The 25,912-nt window shown below is 34.7% G+C and overlaps 1 non-coding gene and 5 pseudogenes across 1 annotated transcript; all 6 read left to right on the top strand.

Annotated features, from left to right (window-relative positions):
• The first annotated feature begins 1,901 nt into the window (after positions 1-1,901).
• On the top strand, positions 1,902-3,510 carry LOC126410333 (DNA-directed RNA polymerase subunit beta'-like; annotated as a pseudogene).
• A 152-nt stretch (positions 3,511-3,662) lies between these two features.
• LOC126410332 (DNA-directed RNA polymerase subunit beta''-like) lies at positions 3,663-5,552 on the top strand (annotated as a pseudogene).
• Positions 5,553-8,919: 3,367 nt separating this feature from the next.
• Positions 8,920-9,863, top strand: LOC126410318 (ATP synthase subunit a, chloroplastic-like; annotated as a pseudogene).
• A 3,085-nt stretch (positions 9,864-12,948) lies between these two features.
• On the top strand, positions 12,949-14,472 carry LOC126410307 (ATP synthase subunit alpha, chloroplastic-like; annotated as a pseudogene).
• Positions 14,473-16,379: 1,907 nt separating this feature from the next.
• TRNAS-GCU (transfer RNA serine (anticodon GCU)) lies at positions 16,380-16,467 on the top strand. The gene has a single exon. It is a non-coding gene; the product is annotated as a tRNA-Ser (tRNA).
• An 8,062-nt stretch (positions 16,468-24,529) lies between these two features.
• On the top strand, positions 24,530-25,603 carry LOC126410321 (photosystem II protein D1-like; annotated as a pseudogene).
• Positions 25,604-25,912: the final 309 nt, after the last annotated feature.

The raw sequence follows: 25,912 nt of genomic DNA, 5'->3' as shown, positions 1-25,912 counted from the left end.
CTTTAGCAACAGAGCATCAAAGTAATGTCTTTTTCCTCCGGAGAAATCCAAATTAGAGAAATCCAAAAAAGCTCCCTTCCCCTTGTTACATATCAAATGTTCCAACCTAACTAAGATATGGAATTCAATATGCAACACTTCTATATCTCCCGAGAATCATAAATTTTTAATATGAATCCTTGTTGGATCAAATTATAATGAATCCTTGAGAAGAAATTTGTTTAGAAACATAAGGGAGGAATAAGAATAATAAGATTCTCATACATATATTTCCCGAAAAAGGATGGGTAAGTACACTAATTTCTATTTAGTTTAGATCACATTCTTTGGACTCATATTCTAATAATTTAGAATGTTATATTAATATACTTATAATTATAAATATATAATTATAATAGATATCTTTATAACAAAGATAAGTATCAATCAAATACACCGAGGCACCGATTCTATGACAGATCTCAACTTACCCTCTATTTTTGTGCCTTTAGTAGGCCAATTATTTCTGGCAATTGGAATGGTTTCTTTATTTTTCCATGTTCAAAAAAACAAGATTGTCTAGATATGATGGGCCCCAATCTCATCAATTTATTTCAATCTTTGGATCATAATACAGATTTTTATTTCATTTAATGGGAATGATACGACATGTGGCTTCAGACTTCATACACAAACCACAAATGTAAATAGATGATCATATGGATAAATCCATGTTTATGTATCTATAGCTTGACTTTTATTTCAATAGGTCGATCAGATATCTAGAATATATATTATGTATGATAATGATATGTAAATAGATATATCTAGATCATATGAATGAGGGTGATGCTAGTTTGAATGGGGGGGAGATGTTAGTTCTATCTAACTGATTTTATCCCTTCCAATATTTTTCTATTGGAGCTTCTCTCATTCCTTTTATCGAGCATAATGATGTGAATCAGGCTTTAATGAGTTCTAATATGCAGTGTCAAGCAGTTCTGCTTTCTCAGTCCAAAAAGTGTATTGTTGGAACCGGCTTGGAAAGCCAAGCGGCTCTCGATTCAGAGAGTTCAGCTATAGCCGAACACAAGGAAAGATCATTTATACCGATGCTGAAAAGATCATTTTATCAAGTAATGGGGACACTATAAGCATTCTGTTGGTTATGTATCAGTGTTCCAACAAGAATACTTGGATGCATCAAAAACCTTAGGTTCATTGGGGTAAATACCTGAAAAAGGGGCAAATTTTGGCACATGGTGTGGCTACAGTTGGTGGCGAAGTCACTTTGGGGAAAAATGTATCAGTAGCTTATATGCCATGGGAAGGTTACAATTCTAAAGATGACGTACTCATTAGCGAACGTCTAGTCTATGGCAATATTTATATTTTTTTTTCATATCTAGAAATATGAAATTTAGACTCATGTGACAAGCCAAGGACCTAAAAGAATCACTAATGAAATACCTCATTTAGAGCCTTATTTACTCTTTAATTTAGACAGAAATGGAATTGTGATGCTGGGATCTTGGGTAGAAACTGGTGATGTTTTAGTAGGTAAATTAACACCTTAGACAGTGAAAGAATCATCCTATGCTCCAGAAGATAGATTATTACAAGCCATACTTGGCATTCATGTATCAACTGCAAAAGAAACTTGTCTAAAGTTGCCTATAGGCGGAAGAGGTCGAGTTATTGATGTCAGGTGGGGCCAGAAAAAGGGGGGTTCCATTTATAATCCAGAAATGGTTTGTGTATATATCTCACAGAAACGTAAAATCAAAGTGGGCGATAAAGTAGCTAGAAGACATGGGAATAAAGGTATCGTTTCAAAAATTTTGCCTAGACAGGATATGCCTTATTTGCATGATAGAACACCTGTTGATATGGTATTCAATCCATTAGGAGTACCTTCGTGAATGAATGTGGGACAGATGTTTGAATGCTCACTCGGGTTAGCGGGAGACCTGCTAGGCAGACATTATAGAATAACACCCTTTGATAAGTTTTACAATTTTGAGGTTCATTTGAACATGAAATCCGATCCCAGAAATACAGTATCCCACTTTTTTTTTTTTACTACCTAAGGCTTCTATACATTTAGAAATCAAGAAATATCTACAGGAGCTACTGCTATCAGAGAACAATGAGCCGATCTAGATTTGAGAAATATTATAGATCATTCATTGGTGGAATGGAAGGAATTGGGAGAAGAAGGATCAACTGGGAATGACTGGGAAGATATAAAAATTGGGAGGAGAAATGATTTTTTGGTTAAACGCATGGAATTGGCTAAGCATTTTCTTCGAACAAATGTAGAACCAAAATGGATGGTTTTGTCCCTCTTACCAGTTCTTCCTCTCAAGTTGAGGCCAATCATTCAAATTGATGGGGGTAAATCAATGAATTCAGATATTAATGAACTTTATAAAAGAGTTATCTATCAAAACAATACTCGTACCGATCTATTAACAACAAGTAGATATACGCCGAGGGAATCAGTAATGTGTCAGGAAAATTTGTTACAAGAAGCTGTAGATACACTTCTTGATAATGGGATCCGCTGACATCCAATGAGCGACAGTCACAATAAAGTTTACAAGTCATTTTCAGATGTAATTGAAGGCAAAGAGGGAAGATTTCATGAGACTCTACTTGGTAAATGGGTCGATTATTCGGGTCATTCCATCTAGGCCCTTTGCTTTCACTGCATCAATGTGGATTACCTCGAGAAATAGCAATAGCGCTTTTTCAGACATTTGTAATTCGTGGTCTAATCATACAATATCCTGCTTCCAACATAAGACTTGATAAAAATAAAATTCGGGAAAAAGAACCCATTGTATGGGAAATACTTCAAGAAGTTATGCAGGGGCATCCTGTATTGCTAAATAGAGCAGCCACTTTGCATATATTAGGCATACAGGCGTTCCAGCCTATTTTAGTGGAAGGACGAGCTATTTGTTTACATCCATTGGTTTGTTTGGAAGCTCAAGCAGAAGCTCATTTACTTATGTTTTCTCATATGAATCTCGTGTCTCCAGCCATTGGGGATCCCATTTTCGTACCCACTGAAGGTATGCTTATGGGGCCCTATGTATTAACGATGGGGAATCATAGAGGTATTTGTGCAAATAGGTATAATCCATGTAACCCCAGAAACTACCAAGATGAAAGAATTGATCATTGTAATTATGAGTATAGGAAAGGGAAATGACCCTATTTTTTTAGTTCCTATGATGCACTTGGGGCTTATCAGAGGGATTGATTTATATAGTATTTTATGGCTACGGTGGCGACTAGATCAACGTGTCATTGCCTCAATAAATAGAGAAGTTCCCATCAAAGTTCAATATGAATCTTTGGTCACTTATCATAAGATTTATGATCACTATCGAGTAGTAAGAAGTGTAAAAAAAAAGAATGCTTTGTACATACATTCGAACTACTGTTGGTCATATTACCTTTTATCGAGAAATAGAAGAAGCCGTACAGGGGTTTTGTCGGTCCTATTCATATGGTACCTGATATGTGATATCTCTTGGAATCTAGTTCGGTCTGGTTCAACTAGTATCATAATTCCTGAATTTTTAAGTGAATCAAGATCGAGGAAAGGAAGTCTTAGTATCACTGACTCAAGCCCATGGTCGAATCCTACTCATCAGAATAGGGAGGTACTTATGGCAGAACGGGCCGATCTGGTTTTTCACAATAAAGTGATAGATAGAACTGCCATGAAACGGCTTATTAGCAAATTAATAGATCATTTTGGAATAGCCTATACATCACACATTTTGGATCAAGTAAAAATTCTAGGTTTTCAGCAAGCCACCGCTACATCCATTTCATTAGGAATTGATGATTTTTTAACATAACCTTCTAAGAGATGGTTAATCCAAGATGCTGAGCAACAAAGTTTGATTTTGGAAAAGCACCATCATTATGGGAATGTACATGCAGTAGAAAAATTACATCAATCATTCGAGATATGGTATGCCACAAGTGAATAATTGAGACAAGAAATGAATCTTAATTTTAAGATGACTGATCCTTCAAATCCAGTCCATAATGTCCTATTCTGGAGCTAAAGGAAATGCATCTCAGGTCCACCAATTAGTAGGTATGAGAGGATTAATGTCAGATCCCCAAGGACAAATTATTGATTTACCCATTCAAAACAACTTACACGAAGGACTTTCTTTAACAGAATATACAATTTCCTGCTACGGAGCCTACAAAGGAGTTGTGGATACTATTGTATGAACGTGAAACGCTAGACACCTCACGCGTAGACTTGTTGAAGTAGTTCAACATATTGTTGTACATAGAATGGATTATGGAAGTACCCGAGGTATTTTCATGAGTCTTCGAAAGGGGATGATGAAAGAATTTTTATCCAAATGCTAATAGGTCACGTATTAGCAAATGATGTATATCTAGGTCTATGATGCATTGCTACCAGAAATCAAGATCTTGGGATTGGGCTTGTCAATTGATTCATGACCTCTCGGTCGCAGCCAATATATATTCAAACTCCCTTCACTTGCCAAAGTGCATTTTGGATCTATCGACTATGCTATGGTCAGAGTCCCACTCATGGTGACCTGGTTGAATTGGGACAAACAGTAGGTATTATTGCAAGTCAATCCATTGGAGAACTAGGGACTCAACTAACATTAAAAACTTTTCATACCGGTGGAGTATTCACAGGTGGTACTGCGGAACATGTACAAGCTCCTTCTAATGGAAAAATCAAATTCAATGAGGATTTGGTTCATCCCATACACACACGTCATGGACATCCTGCCTTTCTCTGCTATGTAGACCTATACGTGACTATTGAGAGTCAGGATATTATACATAGTGTGAGTATTCCACCAAAAAGTTATTCTTTTGGTTCAAAATGATCAATATGTGGAAACAGAACAAGTGATTGTTGAGATTCGTGCTGGAACATCCACTTTTCATTTCAAAAGAGGGTTCAAAAGCATATTTATTCTGACTGAGAGGGAGGAATGCATTGGAGTACCGGTGTGTACCATACACCTAAATATACACACAGTAATGTTCATTTCTTACCCAAAACAAGTCATTTATGAATCTTATCGGGGGTCCGTGCAAATCCAGTCTAGTGCCTTTTTGACTCCAAAAGGATCAAGATCAAATGAATGTTCAATCTCTTACTATCCAAGAGAGATCGATTTCTAACTTCTCAGTGAATAATAATCAAGTGAGACACAAATTGTTTGGCTTGGATCCCCTGGCGTGAAAAGGGCAAAGGATTTTTTATTATGCAGCAAGATCTAAGTGAGTCATACCCAATGATGATGGGGATTTCATATATCCTGCCATTCTCTAAGAGAATTCTTATTGATTGGCGAAGAGGCGAAGAAATAGATTCATCATACCATTCCAATATGATCTGGAACGAGACGGTTGAAATACCTGCAAATGGTATTTTACATAGAAATAGTATTCTTGCTCGTTTCAACGATCCACGATACAGAAGAAGCAGTTTGGAAATTACCAAATATGGCATCATAGAGGTCGATTCAATCGTCAAAAAATAGGATCTAATTGAGTATCAAAGACCAAAAGAATCTAGACCGAAATACCAAATGAAAATAGATCAATTTTTTGTCATTCCCGAAGAAGTCCATATCTTGCCTGGGTCTTCATCCATAATGGTACGGAACAATAGTATCATTGGAGTAGATGCATGAATTACGTTTAATACAAGAAGCCAAATAGGTGGATTGGTCCGAATAGAAAAAAAAAAGATTGAACTGAAAATCTTTTCTAGAGGTATCCATTTTCCTGGAGAAACAGATAAGATATCCCAACACATTGGCATCTTGATACCACCAAAAGCAAGAAAAAAAATGGATAAGGGATCAAAGGGGAAAAATTGGGAAGGAAAAAATGAGGTCTATCTCCAACGGATCGCACCTATCAAGAGAAAATATTTTGTTTTAGTAGGACCCATAGTGACATATGAAATAACTGATGCGATAAATCTAGTAACACTTTTCCCTGGGGATATGTTATAGGAAAAGGATAATTTGTGATTTCAAGTTGTCAATTATATCCTTTATGGGGATGGCAAACCAATTCGAGGAATTTCCCATACAAGTAATCAATTGGTTCGTACTTGTTTAGTATTGAATTGGGACCAAGACAAAAAAGGTTTTATAGAAAAAGTTCAGGCTTCTTCTGCTGAAGTAAGGGTAAATGATCTGGTTCGATATTTTGTAAGAATTGATTTTATGAAGTCTCCTATTTTGAATACCAAAAAGAGGAATGATAGATCAGGTTCAGTGATTCCTGATACTGGGTCATATTGCGCCAATACCAATCTTTTTTCTCCTAGGGTTAAAATTCATTCACTTAGTCAACATCAAGGAACTGTTTGTACATTTCTTAATAGAAATAAAGAAGGCCAATATCTTATAGTTTTTTCATCATCTAATTGTTCTTGCATCAATGTTTCGAAATATCACAATGTGACCAAAGAATCAATTAAAGAAAAAGAGGATATCCCGATTCCAATTCTTAATTTGTTGGGTCCCTTAGGTACTGTACCTAAAATTCATAATTTTCCCATCTTATCATTCAATAACTCACAATGAGATCATATTAAATAAATATTTAGTACTGGATAATAATAATCCAAAACAGACTTTCCAATTACTTAAGAATTATTTAGTGGATGAAAGTGGGAGAATCTCTAATGCAAATCCATGTAGTGACATCATTTTTAATCTATTTGGTTCGTGATTTCTCCCTCACAATTATTGTGAGGAGACATCTACAACCAGAATAATGAGCCTCAAACAGTTTATTTGTGAAAATGTATGTCTATCCAAACATGGAACACACATAAAATCTGGTCAAGTTATAATGGTTTATCTTGACTCTTTCATAATAAGATCAGCTAAACCCTATTTGGCAACCCAAGGGGCAACCGTTCATGGTGATTATGGAGAAATCTTTTATGAAGGAGATACATTAGTTACATTTATATATGAAAACTCGAGATCTAGTGATATAACTCACAGCCTTCCAAAGGTTGAACAAGTGTTAGAAGTTCATTTGATTGATTCAATATCGACGAACCTAGAAAAAAGGGTTGAAGGTTGGAACGAACATATAACAGAAATTCTTGGAATTCCTTGGCGATTCCTGATTGGTGTTGAACTCACCATAGTGCAAAGTCGTATTTCTTTGGTTAATAAGATCCAAAAGGTTTATTGATCCCAGGGGGTACAGATTCATAATAAGCATATAGAGATTATTGTACGACAAATAACGTCAAAAGTGTTGGTTTCAAAAGATGAAATGTCTAACGTTTTTTCACCCAGGGAACTAATCGGATTGTTGCGAGAGAACGAGCAGGTTGTGCTTTGGAAAAGGCTATTTGTTACCGAGCTGTCTTATTGGGAATAACAAGAGCATCTCTGAATACTCAAAGTTTCATATTAGAAGCTAGTTTTCAGGAAACCGCTCGAGTTTTAGCAAAAGCCGCTCTTTGGGATCGTATTGATTGGTTGAAAGGTCAGAAAGAGAATGTTTTTCTGGGGGGGATGATACCCGTTGGTACCGGATTCAAACAATTCATTCACCGTTCAAGGGAATACAACAACATTCCTTTGGAAATACAAAAGAATAATTTTTTCGGGGTGGAAATGAGAGATATTCTGTTCCATCACAGAGAATTATTTTGTTCTTGCATCCCAAAGCCAAAGAGTTTCCACAATACATCAGAACAACCATTTTATGCTATGGGATCTAATCCAATTGTTCATAAGAGTGGATTCATTATTAGCTAAGCTAATATAATGGTCATTTGTTAATAAAAAAATACTGAAACCATGGGTAAAGGAATTCATAATGAAGCTTGGACTGTGTATCAATGGTTAACCAGTGGTAGAAGGTTCCATTGGAACAATTAATTATTTCAGGGTACCTCATCTCTTTTTTTTTAGAGGAAGTGTAGGGATAAATGACAAGAAGATATTCGAACATCAATTTGGAAGAGATGATGGAAGCGAGGGTTCATTTTGGTCATGGTACTAGGAAATGGAATCCTAGAATGGCACCTTAGATCTCTGCATATTCATATTACAAATCTTACGAGAATTGCTCATTTTTTATCAGAAGCCTGTGATTTAGTTTTTGACAACAAGTAGAGGAAAACACTTCCTAATAAAAGATAAGGCAGCTGATTCAGTACCATCAGCTGAAATAAGGGCTCGGTGTCATTATGTCAATAAAAAATGGTTCGTTGCTATGTCAACGAATTGGTCCACTACGGAAACGAGGCTTCAGAAGTTCAGGGACTTTGGGTATTCCAAGTTCAGAGTGAGAGCCAAGATGTGGCAACACAGTCATCTCCCAAAATGGGATGCAGCAACATTGAAGAGACAATTATCTCACTTTCATACATATCTGGGCGATATCAAATATATGACAGGGTTACCCGATATTGTAATCATCATTGATCAGCAAGAAGAATATACTGCCCTTCAAGAATGCGTCACTTTGGGTATTCCAACTATTTGTTTAATCGATACAAACTGTGATCCAGATCTCGCAGATATTCCGATTCCAGCCAACGATGATGCTATAGCTTCCATCTGATTGATTCTTAACAAATTAGTATCCACAATTTGTCAGGGACGTTCTAGCTATATAAGAAGTCGTTGATTAATAATAAGATAAGTCAATTACTTCACTTTGGGAAACCTAGAGATTCATTGAATCTGTTATTCTTACTATTCCTAAATGTGAAAAAGGAGATTTTTATGACCGGGGATATATTACATGATTAATTCATTAGTTAATATTTGAAATATATATATATGGTTAAGTAAAATTAGTATAAATGGTTGAATCAAAATAATTCCTTCTTAAGTTCCATTTTCATCAGAGGGTAATATGAATGTTCTACCATGTTCCACCAATGCACTAAAGGGGTTATACGAGATATCCGGCGTGGAAGTAGGCCAGCATTTCTATTGGCAAATAGGGGGTTTCCAAGTGCATGCCCAAGTACTTGTAACTCCCTGGGTCGTAATTGCTATCTTATTAGGTTCAGCCACTATACCCATTCGGAATCCACAAACTATCCTGACCGATAGTCAGAATTTTTTCAAATATGTTATTGAATTCATTCGAGGTGTGAGCAAAACTTAAATTAGGGAAGAAGAATATGGTCCTTGGGTTCCTTTTATTGGAACTCTATTCCTATTTATTTTTGTTTCTAAGTGGTCAGGTGCTCTTTTACATTGGAGAATCATACAGTTTCCTCATGGGGAGTTAGTTGCACCCACGAATGATATAAATACTACTATTGCTTTAGCTTTACCCACGTCAGTGGCATATTTCTATGCAGGCCTTATTAAAAAGGGATTGGATTATTTTGGTAAATATATTCAATCTACTCCAATACTTTTGCCAATTAATGTCTTAGAAGATTTCACACAACCTTTATCACTTAGTTTTCGACTTTTTGGGAATATATTGCCGATGAATTAGTAGTTATTGTTCTTGTTTCTTTAGTACCTCTAGTGATTCCTATACCTGTGATGTTCCTCGGATTATTCACAAGTGGTATTCAAGCTCTCATCTTTGCAACCTTACCCGCAGCTTATATAGGTGAATCCATGGAAGGTCATCATTGAGTACAAATAAGAAATAAGAAAATAATGCTTTGTTTGAATTTCAAAGTTCAAAGAGTCGTTTTTTCTTTTTTGATTTCAATCAATTCAAAATTAAGCCCATGAATCTTATTCCAATAAAATAATTAGTTCATGGGTAGCTCAAGATACCCGCTTGAGGAAATGATTGATGTATCAATCTATATTTTTGATATGTATGATATATAGAGTAGGAACAGATGTATATGTATGATATTAATATTTATTATATTATGTATTACACTGCGGAATTGTAAAAGTAGGGCAGAGATTCCCAATTTTTCCTAAGATCCACCTTTTTTCCTATTCATGTCATACATCACCTTTATTTCCCAGTCAATTTCGAAGATTCATAATTTGGATAATCAATAATTGTTATCCGTTTGGGACGTGTGACAAAACAACAAGAACTATGTTCTGCGGAACCATTGCTATTTCATTCCATTCTATTCAACAACTGACCAAAATTGGAATTAAGAGGAGTTTGATCAATCAATCAAATCTTGATATGGGATGATTCTTTTTTATGAATCTCTTTGTTTGTATCCATGTTAGATAATGACAAAGACAAGAAAGAGTTCACAAATCAGATGAAAAATTCAGTAGGTTAGTTGGGCCGAGCTACATAGCCGTAGTTACATATTATATGTGAACTCCAGTGTATGCTTAGAAGGATGATTCCAGGGTCCGATCCGATTCAATAGAAATAAGATGGCGATGGTTTACATTATGGAAGAAAATATGTATATGTGATAGTAGATATTTATATAAATGGACTACCCATCTATATTATTTCATTCCCCGTTTACTTTCTATTATATAGATATAGATTCCACTTTATTTATATGGATTACGATATATAAGCTCTTCCCTTTTTCGTCTGTGGCTTTATTGTATATGTGGATTGAATATGAAAAGCCTATGAATGCATATAGAGATGATGAAGGAGGGAGGAATTGAAAGAATCAGTTTGGAACAAAGAAATAGAAGAACTAATATGGATTTTGAAAGACTTGGATAGTGAATAAAAACGAGATATTGAAGTAGTTTTGATAATTCAGTAATATCAAATATCATCACTTCTTAACTCAAATTGGGTTCGGAGTTCTTAGTTTAGTTGTATGGAACTTAGTGATGGAATATGAAATAATAAGTAATGTAACTAATTAATATATAATATAAATATATAATATTAATAATAACGTTAATTATATATAAGAATTCATTGGTTTATTTGATTATATCATTAACCATTTCTTCATTTCTTGTTGTGAGGAGCTTACCATGAATCCCCTAATTTCTGCTGCCTCCATTATTGCTGCTGGATTGGCCATAGTAGTTGCTTCTATTAGACCCAGAGTTGGTCAAGGTACTGCTACCGGCCAAGACATAGAAGGTATTGCTAGACAACCAAAAGCAGAGGGTAAAATACGAGGTACTTTATTGCTTAGTCTGGCTTTTATGGAAGCTTTAACAATTTACGGAATGGTCGTGGCATTAGCACTTTTATTTGCTAATCCCTTTGTGTAATCCTAGAAATGTGAAAATGTGAAAAATACATACTTCTTTTCTTGCTTTGGCCCTGCCACTTTGCTTCTTCAAATTATATCAACTCAACACTTAACTCCTACAATCACTTCTTCCTTGATCGAATACTCCGGGGAAGTACTGATTTGAGGAATTAGTGGATCTGCTTCCACTCACTCTTCTTTCCTGCCCTTAGTTCAATGAATGAGCATTTTCCCTTCTTTATTTATGTTTGGAGGGTATGTCACAATTGACATGAGACTTGGGAATTAATAAGTATCTTATCGGGGATCTAAATAAGAAGTGAAGTGATACAAAAAAGGAAATCTTTTTTTTATTTTGTTAGTCCTATTCCTATCCACAAGATAAGAGGAAAGCATATGAAAAATCTAATCGACTCTTTCATTTTTCTGGGTCATTGGCCATCCGCCGAGAATTTCAGGTTTAGTACCGATATTTTAGCAACAAATCTAGTAAATCTAAGTGTAGCGCTTGGTGTATTGATCTTTTTTGGAAAGGTAGTGTGTGTGAGTTGTGTATTTCAAGAATAGGCTGGAACCAACCAGCTGCACTTTATATTTTGCTATTGTAATCTAATAATAGAGAAAGGTGCATGATTTCAACGAATTACTTCTGAATAAATCAATAAGTCCTATGCAAGAACCATAGCATTTCGTGACTCATTGGTAAATTGGATTCTCTATTAACCAATAATGTGAGACCATTTAGTTAACATGGTTAAAGCTGAACTCTTTGAAGTCTAAGCACAACACAATACTCTTTCTACCATTGCATTAGTACAAGATAAGATGGTTGCGAAATGCATAAATCATTTTGTTGGGAATTTATTTGATATAGAACACTCATATCAATAAAATGATTTGAACCATTGACCGGAAAAATGGGTACCTCGCCCCTTCCTTTTTATCTAATGCTAAATCGACGACCTATGTGTATAAAATGAGAAACAATTCTTTCATATGTGAAGAAATAAAAGAAACGACTTTGCTGACAATTACAAGTTTTGTTGGTCTGGTTAGAAGAGCCCTCTAGAGATTCTGGGTTTTCTTGTGTCAGTTTTTATATCCTGGAATACAAACAGAGAAGAGAGGGTAGGTTCATTAAGAAAGAGATATGGGAATGCCCCATAAGTATAAGTAATTTAATTGAGCGTGAGACCCAAATGAATCAAATGATTCATGTTCGGCTCGAGAAGAGATCGTGGAAGTTGTGGAATTGATGGGGAGATAATCTACTTTCATTAAATGATTTATTAGATAATGGAAAGCAGAGGATTTTGAGTACTATTTGCAATTTAGAAGAACTATGTGGAGGAGCCGTTGAGCAGCTTGAAATAGCATGGGCTCACTTATGGAAAATGCGAAGGGAAGCGGAATAGTTTCGAGTGAATGGATACTCTGAGATAGAACAAGAAAAGATAAACTTGATTAATGCCGCTTACCAGAATTTGGAATAATTAGAAAATTACAAAAATGAAAGGATTCATTTCGAACAACAAAGTGTGATTAATCAGGCCCAACAACGAGTTTTCCAACAAGCCTTACAAGGGGTTCTAGGAACTCTGAATAAATGTTTGAACGACAAGTTTACATTTACGCACCATCGGTGCTAATATTGGCATACTTGGGGCCATGAAAGAAATAACCGATTAGTCCTTCTACTATAGGATAGGTATTATTTTTCTCCTTTTTTGCTTCCTAGAAAGAATTAGGAGATACTAATGGAAACCATTTGAGCCAAAGAAATTAGTAATATTATCCGTGAATGGATTGAGCAATATAATAGAGAAGTAAAGATTGTGAACACTGGTATCGTACTTCAAGTGGGTGATGGAATTGCTCTTATTCATGGTCTTGATGAAGTAATGGCAAGTGAATTAGTAGAGTTTGAAGAGGGTAGGATAGGTATTGCTCTGAATTTGGAACCAAATAATGTTGGTGTTGTATTAATGGGTGGCAGTTTGATGATACAAGAGGGTAGTTCCGTGAAAGCAATAGGACGAATTGCTCATATACTGGTGAGTGAGGCTTATTTGGGTCGTGTTATAAATTCCCTAGCTAAACCTATTGATGGGAGGGGTAAAATTTTAGCTTTTGAATATCGGTTAATTGAGTCACCCCCTCCAGGTATTATTTCGAGACGTTCCGTATGTGAGCCTCTTCAAATGGGGCTTATTGCTATTGATTCGATGATCCCTATAGAATGCGGTCAGCGAGAATTAATTATTGGGGACAGACTGACCGGTAAAACAGCAGTAGCTACAGATACTATTCTCAATTAGAAAGGTCAAAATGTAATATGCGTTTATGTAGCTATTGGTTAAAAAGCGTCTTTTGTGGCTCAGGTATTGACTACTTTCCAGGAACAGGGAGCAATGGAATACACCATTGTGGTAGCAGAAATTGTGGATTCGCCTACTACATTACAATGCCTCGCTCCTTATACAGGAGCCGCTCTGGCTGAATATTTTATGTACCGTCAATGACATACCTTAATAATTTACGATGATCTCCCCAAACAAGCACAAGCTTATCGCCAAATGCCCCTTCTATTAAGAAGACTACCTAGTCACGAAGCTTATCCAGGAGACATTTTTTATTTGCATTCCCACCTTTTGGAAAGAGCCGCTAAACTAAGTTCTCGTTTAGGCGAAGGAAGTATGACTGCTTTACCAATAGTTGAGACTCAATCTGGGGACGTTTTGGCTTATATTCCCACTAATGTCATTTCCACTACAGATGGGAAAATCTTCTTACCCACAGATTTATTCCATGCTGGAACCTGTCCAGCTATTAATGTGGGTATTTCCATCTCCAGAGTCAGATCCACAGCTCAAATTAAAGCCATGAAACAAGTAGCTGGCAAATTAAAACTAGAATTGGCTCAATTTGCAGAGTTAGAAGCCTTTGTACAATTTGCTTCTGATCTAGATAAAGCTACTGAGAATCAATTGGCAAGAGGTCAACGATTACGGGAGTTGCTCAAACAATCCCAATCATCCCCTCTCGCCATGGATGAACAGATAGTTACTATTTATACCGAAACGAATGGATATCTTGATCAATTAAAAATTGGACAGGTAAAGAAATTTATCGGTCAGTTATGTACCCATTTAAGAAAAAATAAGCCTCAGTTACAAGAAATCATATCTTCTACCAAGGTATTCACCAAGCAAGCAGAAGCCCTTTTGAAAGAGGCTATTCAGGAGCAGATGGAACTATTTCTACTTCAGGAAAAAACATAAAGAAATTGGTTATTTCATTGGTAGAGTCTCTTAGTACGACATAAATTGTTGAGAAAAGAAATGGCTCTGATTCGAATAATTCCAAATATGTTTCTTGGAATAGCAATCCAAACAAAATAGATGTAAATAAATTGTGTCCAATAGGATTTGAACCAATACCAAAGGTTTAAAAGACCTCTGTTTTATCCATTAGACAATGGATGCTTCTCGTCCCGATTCTCTTCCTTTTTATTCCTCCTTTCCATTCTCTGTTTGGATAAAAACAGAAACAATCAGATTGTATGCGTCTTAGGGAATAAAGACGCATATTCAAATCAATGATGGATGTGTTATGATTCATATCGAGCAAGTAGCGGGAATCGAACCTGTATCATTAGCTTGGAAGGCTAGGGGTTATAGTCGACATTGATTCATCACTATTAACGTCTCTAATTCAAAACCAAACATGAAACTTTGGTTTCATTTGGCTCCTTTATGGAATAAAGGATAGATTCCCCGATTTAGGGCGTAAAGTAACCTCAACGAAAAAATTGACGATGTATATATTAGTATGGAAAGGTACGGAAATAAAAGAAGGAAGTCATAGCAAATCAGAATAAGAAAAATTTGATCCATAACATCTATGTCAGCTTTTTTGTCTGAATGTATCCCAAGCTACTTGCTTTATAGATGATCCCTCTAGAGTAGGGGTATTATAAAAACCCTTCTAGTTACTTTGTTCCCTATTTCTACAGACATGAATCCTTAGGAAAAGAATCTTATTTCTACCGAGCTGAAACAATATATGCCGATGGCCCTAGTAAACCAAAGTCATCGTTTAATAGCTATTTGGCTTCAATCTGCCCTTTACAAAAAATCAAAGATCTACTTACAATTAGAAATACAATTTTGTATCTTCATCCATGAATCTTTTACTGATACTTATCTAATTCTAATTGGAAAACTCAAAAAATTATGCTTCGCAATTCCATAATCCCAGTTTTTGGATGCAAATCTCAAAAATTACATTCTTCTCCAATTGTGGCATTGATAGGAAAGCGTTAAACCCTTATAAGAAAGAAAGTTTTTGATTGGAATATGAATGTATCAAGCCAAAAGAACCCTTAACTATTTCAGTTGGTAATAGAACAAATCACACTTTTACCACTAAACTATACCCTCTACATTGTGATTATTGTATAGGAATGACCCATTTGTCAAACAAGGAGATGAGGCGTGATCAATATATTGTGAATATCAGAGTGCTGACATGCCTTGTCTCTAGGGATACTTGATGAAATAGGGCAAGAGGATAAATAAAAAACCTTTTTGTTTTGCTGTAGAAGTCATTACTCAGAGGTCCGATAGAGTCAGCGAGGTTGGAACAGAAAAATAAGTTTTGTGCAATAATATATATATATAGTTAAGTTATAGTTCCATTTTTTTTGGCTCAAGTCAAGCATTTATTTAAACAAAACAAAGCTTGTCTCTTGAGTACTTGAGGGAAGATACATACGCTTTTCCCATTCCAATAAAAAAAAATGATAAATCAAAGGAAAAATAGGGAAATAACAATATAATAAATTTCCTTCATATCATAGAAATCGAAATAGCTCTTGTTGCTGCTTCAACTCAATAACATATTGAGTTTTCCAATTTCTCATTTTAGGTTAGGTTGAAAAGGGGGGTAATGGCCTGGCCAGTGCCTAGCCAGGCTGGGAGAACAAAAAAAGAACCTTTCAAACAAAATAAAATCAAGGAGGGATCTTTTTTAACTTTTTTCCTTTAGGGATACCTGATTTGAATGGTTGTGTAAATAAGATTTCTTATACAATTCATATATATCTCTATAATAAAGAAAAGAAATATTAATCTTTATTTTACACGTTGTGTCACATATGAATTATTCTTTCTTTTTTTTTCAATTTGGAGAGATGGCTGAGTGGACTAAAGCGGCAGATTGCTAATCTGTTGTATGATCTATTCATACAGAGGGTTCAAATCCCTCTCTCTCCATTTCCTACGCTCATTTGATATTTATCTTTCTCATTGTATAAACCCCGAGTCCCTTTGGTTTGGTTGGATTGATGATTTCATTTAAATAAATGAAATGTATGGAATAGATAAAATTTAAAGTTAAGAAGATGGATTTAGAAACCCAACCAAAAAAGGAAAGAAAAAAATCTATTATTCTTTATTCTTCACGTCCACGATTACGTCTTGGGTCATAGATAGGAATCCAAAGATGAAGAGCGAAACAAAGAATATCACCACCGTATAAACGAACAGTTTGAGAGTAAGCATTACAAATCTCCAAGACCTGTTTGGGGAGAAAAAGGGAATAGATTCTCAACCTTTGTACCATCTCATTTTTTGAGACCAAGAAACGAAGTCATTTTTAGAAAAGAAAGGAATTAACAGGAATTCAATTCATTTATATTGTAATAAAATAAGGTTCTAATGCCTTCATTACCAAAATAATCTCATTATACCTACAATGCGATTTGTTAATATTGCATTGCGGTGGCTCAGAATACTGTATGCGCTCCATGGATGGAGGGTCAAAATGAGGAAATGAGGTGATTTGGATTCAAGGAGTCTATTGAAGAATGTTCAATGTTTGAATCGAGGGTTCTTGTCATAATTCACTACTTATCTCATCTTTCTTGGTAAAATATATATTTCTTTAAATAAGTCATGAACCTTGCTAGAATCTTACACCAGCTTGCCACACAAAGGCTAAGAGAAAAAAGAGCACAGGTATGACCTGCATAAAATCCATGATTGGGTTCAAAAGGCATAAGCCTTAGGCAATTTTGCGAAGAAAAAACCACTCGGCTGAAGGGCAGAATTAAGACAGATATAGATTAAACTAAAGATATTAGGCATAACAAATATTTTTTTCTTAGAATAAAATCATTTTTATTGAGTTATTTCTTGAAGGGAAAAATCAAGAAAGAGGGTAGGTAAAAAAGTCCTTCTTTATTTGAATTCCTCCAATCAAAGATCCTTCAATTGTCAAATTGAATTATACGGAATCATACTTTCATACAATATCTTAATTATATTAATTTAATTATATGTAATGATCAATGAATTTAGTTTTATTCCAGATCTACATGTGTCGAATCTCAGCAACAACTTCTTTCTTCCATAGATATTGGGCTGGAATTGACGAACACCCGATACCAATATTAATGTATCGTGTTTGAATAGAAACATAAAAGGGGCATGGCCAAGCGGTAAGGCAACCGGTTTTGGTCTTGTTACTCAGAGGTTTGAATCCTGCCGTCCCAGATTAATTCCATCTTAACTTAACAAATATTATTTGTTTTCTTTAATCATCTAAATTTCTATTTAGGAGGTTCATATTGGATACAATGTAATCATAATCTATTCTTTATTTCTAGTTTTTTTCTTGCTAGTTTGCTTTTTAATGTTAATGATTCTTTCCTGAATTAGACTTTACCTTTCTATTCTGTTTCCTAAACACAGAATTCACTTTCAATTACTGACACACGTATGAAAAATCTATGATTTTAGTATAGGCATGTGGAGAATAGACATAGATCCACCGAAAAGATATTTTTTTGATTTAATTCAAGATTGGATTATTTTGTCTATGTCTGTACAGTTCATATTGGAGCTAGTTAGTCAAAAGAAACTTTATGCTTGAATCCAAAAAATTTTGATTCCTGCATGATCCATTCTGAGTCGAAATGTGAAAGAGCCCTCTTCTATATTCTAACTTTTAATTAATGGTAAAGCAGATATGACAATCGTATCTCATTTAATAATTATCCCAATTTAGAATTCATTTTATTTGGATTCTAATGAAGTTCATGGTACCAATTCCATCAACGGGATTCGAATTCCTAAGACTGGACTCATATGAAAAGATGGGAATAAAAAACGGGTCTGGACCTGTTTTGTTTTGCACTTATACGTGTCTGGTACTGGTATAGCACGTAGCTTATACAACTTATAAGAAATGAAGATTCTTTTGTTCGTTGACCGGGTATGCATGATTCATAATCCATATGAAATGTTTTTTAGATATTTGATGTGCTGGTCAACAATGGAAGGTATCAATTGAAATATATGTGGCTATTCCCGATTTTCATCAACAAACAATCAAGTTCAATAGGAATAGATGCATTGTATTGTACCCAATTTGCATATGGTTCTAATGAACTGATGAATAATGGAATTGTAAATCCATTGGTAGGCAGAATCGTGGATTTAATTTACTTGACTTTATCGAACGACTCTAGAAGCAAAAAATCAGAATATGCCGAAAAGAAGCATGCCACCCTTTTGTATTGTTATTATTATATTTCAGTAAGAGCAAACAACAAACAATCTTTGGTTTTGGTCATAAATTTATGTGATGCCTTAAAATATCCACGATTACCTACGGTAACAGCTGTATATATAACATTACCCGATGGACACCAAAAGATCATGCTGCTTTGATTTTGATATTCTCAATCAGATTCAAGAATGAATCAAGGATGTTCACTTTATCTTATTTACTTTACTGTGTCTTTTTTTATTCATTTTTTTACTTTTACTATATTTCTTATTATGTTTGATGCTCATGAACAAAGAAATGAAATTAATTTTAGATTTTGTTTCTCGTCCCATTTATCTGGTTTAGACAGTTGGTGATTTAAGGAAAAGCAAAATTAAATTTCATGTTATTATGATGATCAAAATGATCAAATTGATGTCTAGGAGATATCTGTAATTACAGTTATTCGTAGTGATTGCACAGACTTGCTGATTGATTTAGAGATCAAATTCAGTCTTTATGGAAGAACTGCTTTCCACCAATAGAAATGATGGCAAAGTACGAGATTTTTTTTTGTGAAACCATTTTTAATGAATCTTTGATACTCGATGAAGTTTGAGATTTGTTAATTTATCATTTACTATCAAACCACTTTGGCCCTTTCCGGTTCATTGGAATGGCTTAATCAGTTACTAACTCATTCTTTTCCGGTATTGGAAATCCAATTAAAGATCTTTAGTTTAGCTTAGTCATTTGAGCAAGAATTGGCTCATTTCATTCATCACTGATCGTCACAAATGGTCAAACTGTTAACTAACTTCTTGTTTATTCGTCTTTCTTATAAATGGAGAAATAAATGATTCATACCCTATAATCAGGAGGCAAACTAGATACTTGTTAGATATACATATGCATCCATGGAGAATATTAAAAGATATAATAAAAGATCAATCAATGACTATTCATGATTTAATTCCATATTGAATCAATCCCGTACTAATTCTGAATTATAGGAATTTTTGTTATGGTAGAAGGCAACGTGCGACTTGAATGACATGATCGGCTGTGGATTTTGACATCCATCATCTTCAATGAGGATGCTCTTGGCTCGATATATTTTGTTCTGTTTCACCATTACTCCATGATGTGAGGTTGTAATGTAAATAAAATAGTACATGATGGACCTCGAGAATAAATGATTATCAGAGGCAGGATCTAGGGTTGGTGCCAATTAATAATTTGGAGTGACTTCATAAGTACATCTTCGATATAGAAAAGGTCAAATTGGACTATCTTTTCAATAAAAAAGTTTGTTGTAATTGGTGAGACTATTTTGATGATAAAGAAGTGTATCACAGGGGAATTAATGGAATTGAATCGTTCATATGATTCTTCGACTTAAAGAAATAGCCAAAAGGTATGTTGCTGCCGTTCCAAAAGATTAAAGATCACCGAAGTAATGTCAAAACCTAATGATTCAAGGATAAGTGATTCGAAAACAAGAAAACACCATTTTCAATGATTGTCTTAATCAAGTGGATTGGATCATAATAAGTAAGAAATGGAAATATATTCCAGACAAGACAAAAAAGGGGTTATAGACTACTCAATAAATATTTATTTAAGAAATTTTTAAAGATTTCTTTTTTAGTCCTTTGAGAATTACCCAACTTGAGTTATGAGGACGAATGATATTTTTATTTTTATAGGAAGGAAGAAGGAAAAAAGATGACTTCAATCATAATTTAATTGATGATTTGAAGGATCCATTTGCTATAGATTTATATCCATAAATTTTAATCATTCTTTCTCGAGCTGTATGAGGAGAAAACTTCCTATACGTTTCCAGGGGGGGTATTGCCCATTGATCTATCCCAATGAGCCACCTTTCAAATCATTGCAATTGATGTCAGATCCCGAATAGAGAGAAGATAACTTTGGAAAGTAGGCTTTTACGACCTAATAAAGAATCAAGCTTATTTAAATGTTCTTGCTATTCTATGTTTCCTTGAAAAAGGAGCTCAACCCATGGGAACTGTTCATGATATTTCAAAAAAGGCAGAGGTATATAAGGAACTTTGAGTTAATCAAAATGATGAAATCAAAAGATGGACCGGCATAGTAGCTAGTTCTAGTTTTGTTTAATTGTTTCTTTGCCACTCTCTTGCTATATTCATACCTATTTGCTATTGTTCCTATATGGTTTGAGATAATGTAAGAACAAAGAATGACAAAGAATTTCTTTGTCTTTTTATATTTATATGAATATGAGAGGGATAGAAAAAGGATTATATTATATGTAATAACTGAAATCCATGAAATTATGGGATTGCCATTAATCTGATGGTTTTCCTTGGGACTCCCTCACCTCAAGAAACAAGACGTCAATCTTGGGGCCTATAGTGATAGTGAATAAATATGATATTCTTTTTTACCTACTTCTTCTTTACTTCACTTCATTTTCATTTCTTGTAGTGTCAATCTAACACAAGGCCTTATTTTATTTATATTTAGTTTATTTATTGTAGTTTGTTTCATTTGATTTCCCAATATTTCTTTTGATTGACGATGGTCTCTTGAACGAATAGAATACAATAGAATTCGATCGTAGATAAATCGATCTATTCTTGCGGTTTCATAGGTTTGGTTTTTTACTTCATTCAAAGGATTGGTTTGAGGGATCGTCTGTGCCATAGGAAGTACATTTTTTATTTACTAAAGCTATACTTATCTGTGAATCTGCTCTTCTTTATTGTATAGATTTTTTAGAATCATAGTTTCTTCTAAATTTTTTGTTATTCTTATTCTTATGTTGGTTCAATGTTTTGACTTGACTGGTTCTGGTAATCAAATCTCTTGATTTTTATTCCAATTGTAATTAGATCCTTATCTGGGTTGCTCACTCAACGGTAGAGTACTCAGCTTATAAGTGTGGCTATGATCTTTTACACATTTGGATGAAGCGGATTCGTCCATACCGTCGGTAGAGTTTGTAAGACCATGACTGATCCTAAAAGGGAATGAATGGAAAAAACAGCATGTTGTATCAATCGATAACTTTGAGAATACTTCATTCTTATCTAGACATATCAGATCGGTAAAAAAAAATGTCCTCTTGATTCTTATCTAGATCAGTTCAAAATTCATTCACAGTTGGGTCAAGTGAATAAATGGAAAGAGCTATATGGCTCCAATTATAAGGAAAAACCAAAAGTAACAAGTTTCCTTTCTTATCTAAATACGATCAAATACCTGATCTAATTAGACGTTAAAAATATATTATTGCCTGATGCAGGAAAGGGCTCTTCTGTGAGTGGATAATTGATTCCTTCTAAAAAAAATCCTAACTATTCATTGTTCTCTATTAGTTACTGGAGTGTAACCGAATGTGTATAAGAAACAATGTACTAATAAATATAACTCATTCCAAAGTCAGAAGAGCGATCGGGTCGCAAAAATAAAGGATTTCTAATACATAATCTCTTGTAACTATACCAAACACGAATGAGTTGGATGGAAAAAGAGAGGATGTGTTGATTAGATGTCTTGTCTCTAGGTATATCAGTTTTTACGATATACCTTGTTAGGACCATATCACACTATGTATTGAATATTTAATAACCCAAGAAATCCTCCCCCGCATGCAGTTCAAGTTTCATTGCAAACAAATGGATAAATTGTAATACGAATTGTAAGGCTATTTAGAAATAGATAGATACCATAAACAATGCTTCTTATATCCACTTCTTTTTCGGGAGTATATCTATGCACTTGCTCATGATCATGGTTTAAATAGTTCGATTTTTTATGAACCCACAGAAAATTTAGGTTCTGACGATGATAATAAATCTAGTTCACTAATTGTGAAATGCTTAATTAATCAACTGCATCAACAAAATCATTTGACCATTTCGGTTAATGATTCTAGGTTCGTTGGGCCCAACAGGAGTTTTTATTCTTAAACGATACCAGGGGGTGTTGCAAGAATTATGGAAATTCCATTCTTAGTGTGATTAGTATCTTCCCTAGAAAGAGACAAAATAATAGTATCAGAATTTATGACCTATTCATTCAATATTTCCCATTTTAGAGGACAAATTAGCACATTTATATTATGTTTTAGATATACTAAAACCCTACCCAATCCATCTGGAAATCTTGCTTCAAACTCTCAGCACTCGGATATGATATGCTCCTTCTTTGCATTTATTGAGATGTTTTCTACACAAGCATCATAACTTGAATAGCCTTATTACTTCAAATAAATCCATTTCCATTTTTTCAAAGGAAAATCAAAGATTATTCTTGTTCTTGTATAATTCTCATGTATATGAATGCAAATCCACATTAGTTTTCCTTCATAAACAATCCTCTCATTTACAGTCAATATCTTCTCTAGCCTTTCTTGAGAGGACACATTTTTATGGAAAAATATAACATCTTGCAGTGACGCCTCGTAATGATTCTCAAAGGACCCTGTCCCCTCTGGTTCTTCAAGGAACCTTTGATGCATTATGTTAGGTATCAAAGAAAATCAATTATGGCTTCAATGTGTACTAATTTACTGATGAAGAAATGGAAATATTACCTGTCAATTTCTGGCAATGTCATTTTCACTTATGGTCTCAACTGGGTAGGATCTATATAAATGAATTATCCAATCATTCTTTCTCTTTTATGGGCTATATTTCAGGTGTACGACTAACGCCTTAGGTGATAAGGAGTCATATGCTAGAAATTTCATTTATGATCGATACTGCTATTAAGAGATTCGATACAATAGTCCCAATTTTTTCTCTGATTGGATCGTTGGTTAAAGCAAATTCCTGTAACGTATCAGGGTATCCTATTAGTTAGTCAGTCTGGCCGATTCATCGGATTCTGATATTATTACTCGATTCGGGTGGATATGCAAAAATCTCTCTCATTATCACAGTGGATCCTCAAAAAAAAAAAACACACTTTGTGTCAAATAAAGTATATACTTTGACTTTTGTGTGCTAGAACTCTAGCTCGTAAACATAAAAGTATGGTACACGCAATCTGTAAGAGATTGGTTCAAAACTATTGGAAGAGTTCCTTATAGAGGAACATGAAATTGTATCTTTCATCTTTCGAAGAACCCATTTACATAGTGAACAGATTTGGTATTTGGATATTATCTATATCCATGGTCTGGTCCCCCATTCATAATTGGACGCGGGATAAATGGAAATCATAAAACTAATGCTAATGGCAAACTAATGCTAATGACGAGATTCCATGATAAATATACAAACAAATTGAAAAATTGAATATCTCATCTATTAATGAAATGCTCATTTCATGTACTAGTGGTTGAATCAACTGAGTATTCAAGTTTCTTAGAGTTCTATTTTCTAAGGAACTTTGTTTTAGATGTATACACAGAGAAAGTTGTGTGCAATGAAAAATGCAAGCACAGTTTGGGGAGGGATCCTTTTCTCCTATTGGGAAACAAGAAGATTATCTACTCCATCTGACTGGTTCTGGGTTCGAGTCCCGGGCAACTCACTACCGTACGGTAATACATAATTTTATTCAATGAAATTACAATAAACCATCTATCATATGGTATAGAATATGTATTCTATACCACTTCATTCATAGATTGCTCAGATGGATCTTTCCATATAGAAAGAAGTCAGTTGATATTGATTGGTTGACACAGGCATATAAAGCATGTTATACTGTTGAATAACAAACTTTCCATTATCTATTTATAGATAATCTATGTGCTTGGGAGCTTCTGATGATTGAATAAACCAAGATCTTACCATGACTACAATTTTAGAGAGATGCAAAAGCACAAGCCTATAGGGTCGCTTCTGCAACTAGGTAACCAGCACTGAAAATCATCTTTGCATTGGATGGTTCGGTGTTTTGATGATCCCTACCCTATTGAACGCTACTTCTGTATTTATTATCCCCTTCATTACGGCTCCTCCAATAGATATTGATGGTATTCATGAACCTGTTTTTGGTTCTCTACTTTATGAAAATAATATTATTTCTGTTGCCATTGTTCCTACTTTTATGGCTATCGGGTTGCATTTTTACCTGATATGGGAAGCATCATCCATTGATGAATGGTTACACAATGGCAGTCCTTATGAACTAATTGTTCTACACTTCTTACTTGGTGTATCTTGTTATATGGGTCGTGAGTGGGAGCTTAGCTTCCGGCTGGGTATGCGCCCTTGGATTGTTGTTGCGTATTCAACTCCTGTTACAGCTGCTACTGTTGTTTTCTTGGTCTACCCTATTGGTCAAGGAAGCTTCTCTAATGGTATGACTCTAGGAATATCTTGTACTTTCAACTTCATGATTGTATACCAGGCTGAACACAACATCCTTATGCATCCATTCCACATGATAGCTGTGGCTGGTGTATTCGGCGGCTCTCTATTCAGTCCTATGCATAGTTCCTTGGTAACCTCTAGTTTGATCAGGGAAACTACTGAAAATGAGTCTGCTAATGAAGGTTACAGATTCGGTCAACAGGAAGAAACCTATAATATCGTAGCTACTCATGGTTATTTTGGCCGATTGATCTTCCAATATGCTACTTTCAACAACTCTCGTTCCTTACACTTCTTCCTAGCTGCTTGGCTTGTTGTAGGTATCTGGTTCACCGCTTTAGGTATCAACACTATGGCATTCAACCTAAATGGATTCAATTTCAATCAATTTGTAGTTAACAGTCAAGGTCATGTTATTAACACTTGGGCTGATGTCATAAATCATGCTAACCTTGGTATGGAAGTTATGCATGAACGTAATGCTCACAACTTCCCTCTAGACCTAGCTGTTGTCGAAGCTCCATCTACAAATGGATAATACTTTGATGTCATTGTATATGAGTCATTGAAGGAACAATACCCAACCTCTTGGCTGGGTATTGTTCTGTTCTATTCAGTCACATTTTACTCATATGATGATTCCATTCTAATTTCTTTCCTTCACAAAAATCTAATCTAAATAAATAAATCAAGCAACATTTCTGCTGTGTGGTTCATAGTGACCTATTTTCGCTATGTACTATGTACTAAACTCATATAATTATAATAAATTCCACAAAATTGTTTGACTTCTTTATTGTGATTGTTAGTGTTATGGGGTTGGCCTCTTATAACAAGGGATATAACA

This window comes from Nymphaea colorata, chromosome 8 (assembly GCF_008831285.2).
Source record: "Nymphaea colorata isolate Beijing-Zhang1983 chromosome 8, ASM883128v2, whole genome shotgun sequence".
Classification (NCBI taxonomy): Eukaryota; Viridiplantae; Streptophyta; class Magnoliopsida; order Nymphaeales; family Nymphaeaceae; genus Nymphaea; species Nymphaea colorata.
This window is presented reverse-complemented; position numbering and strand designations above follow the sequence as displayed.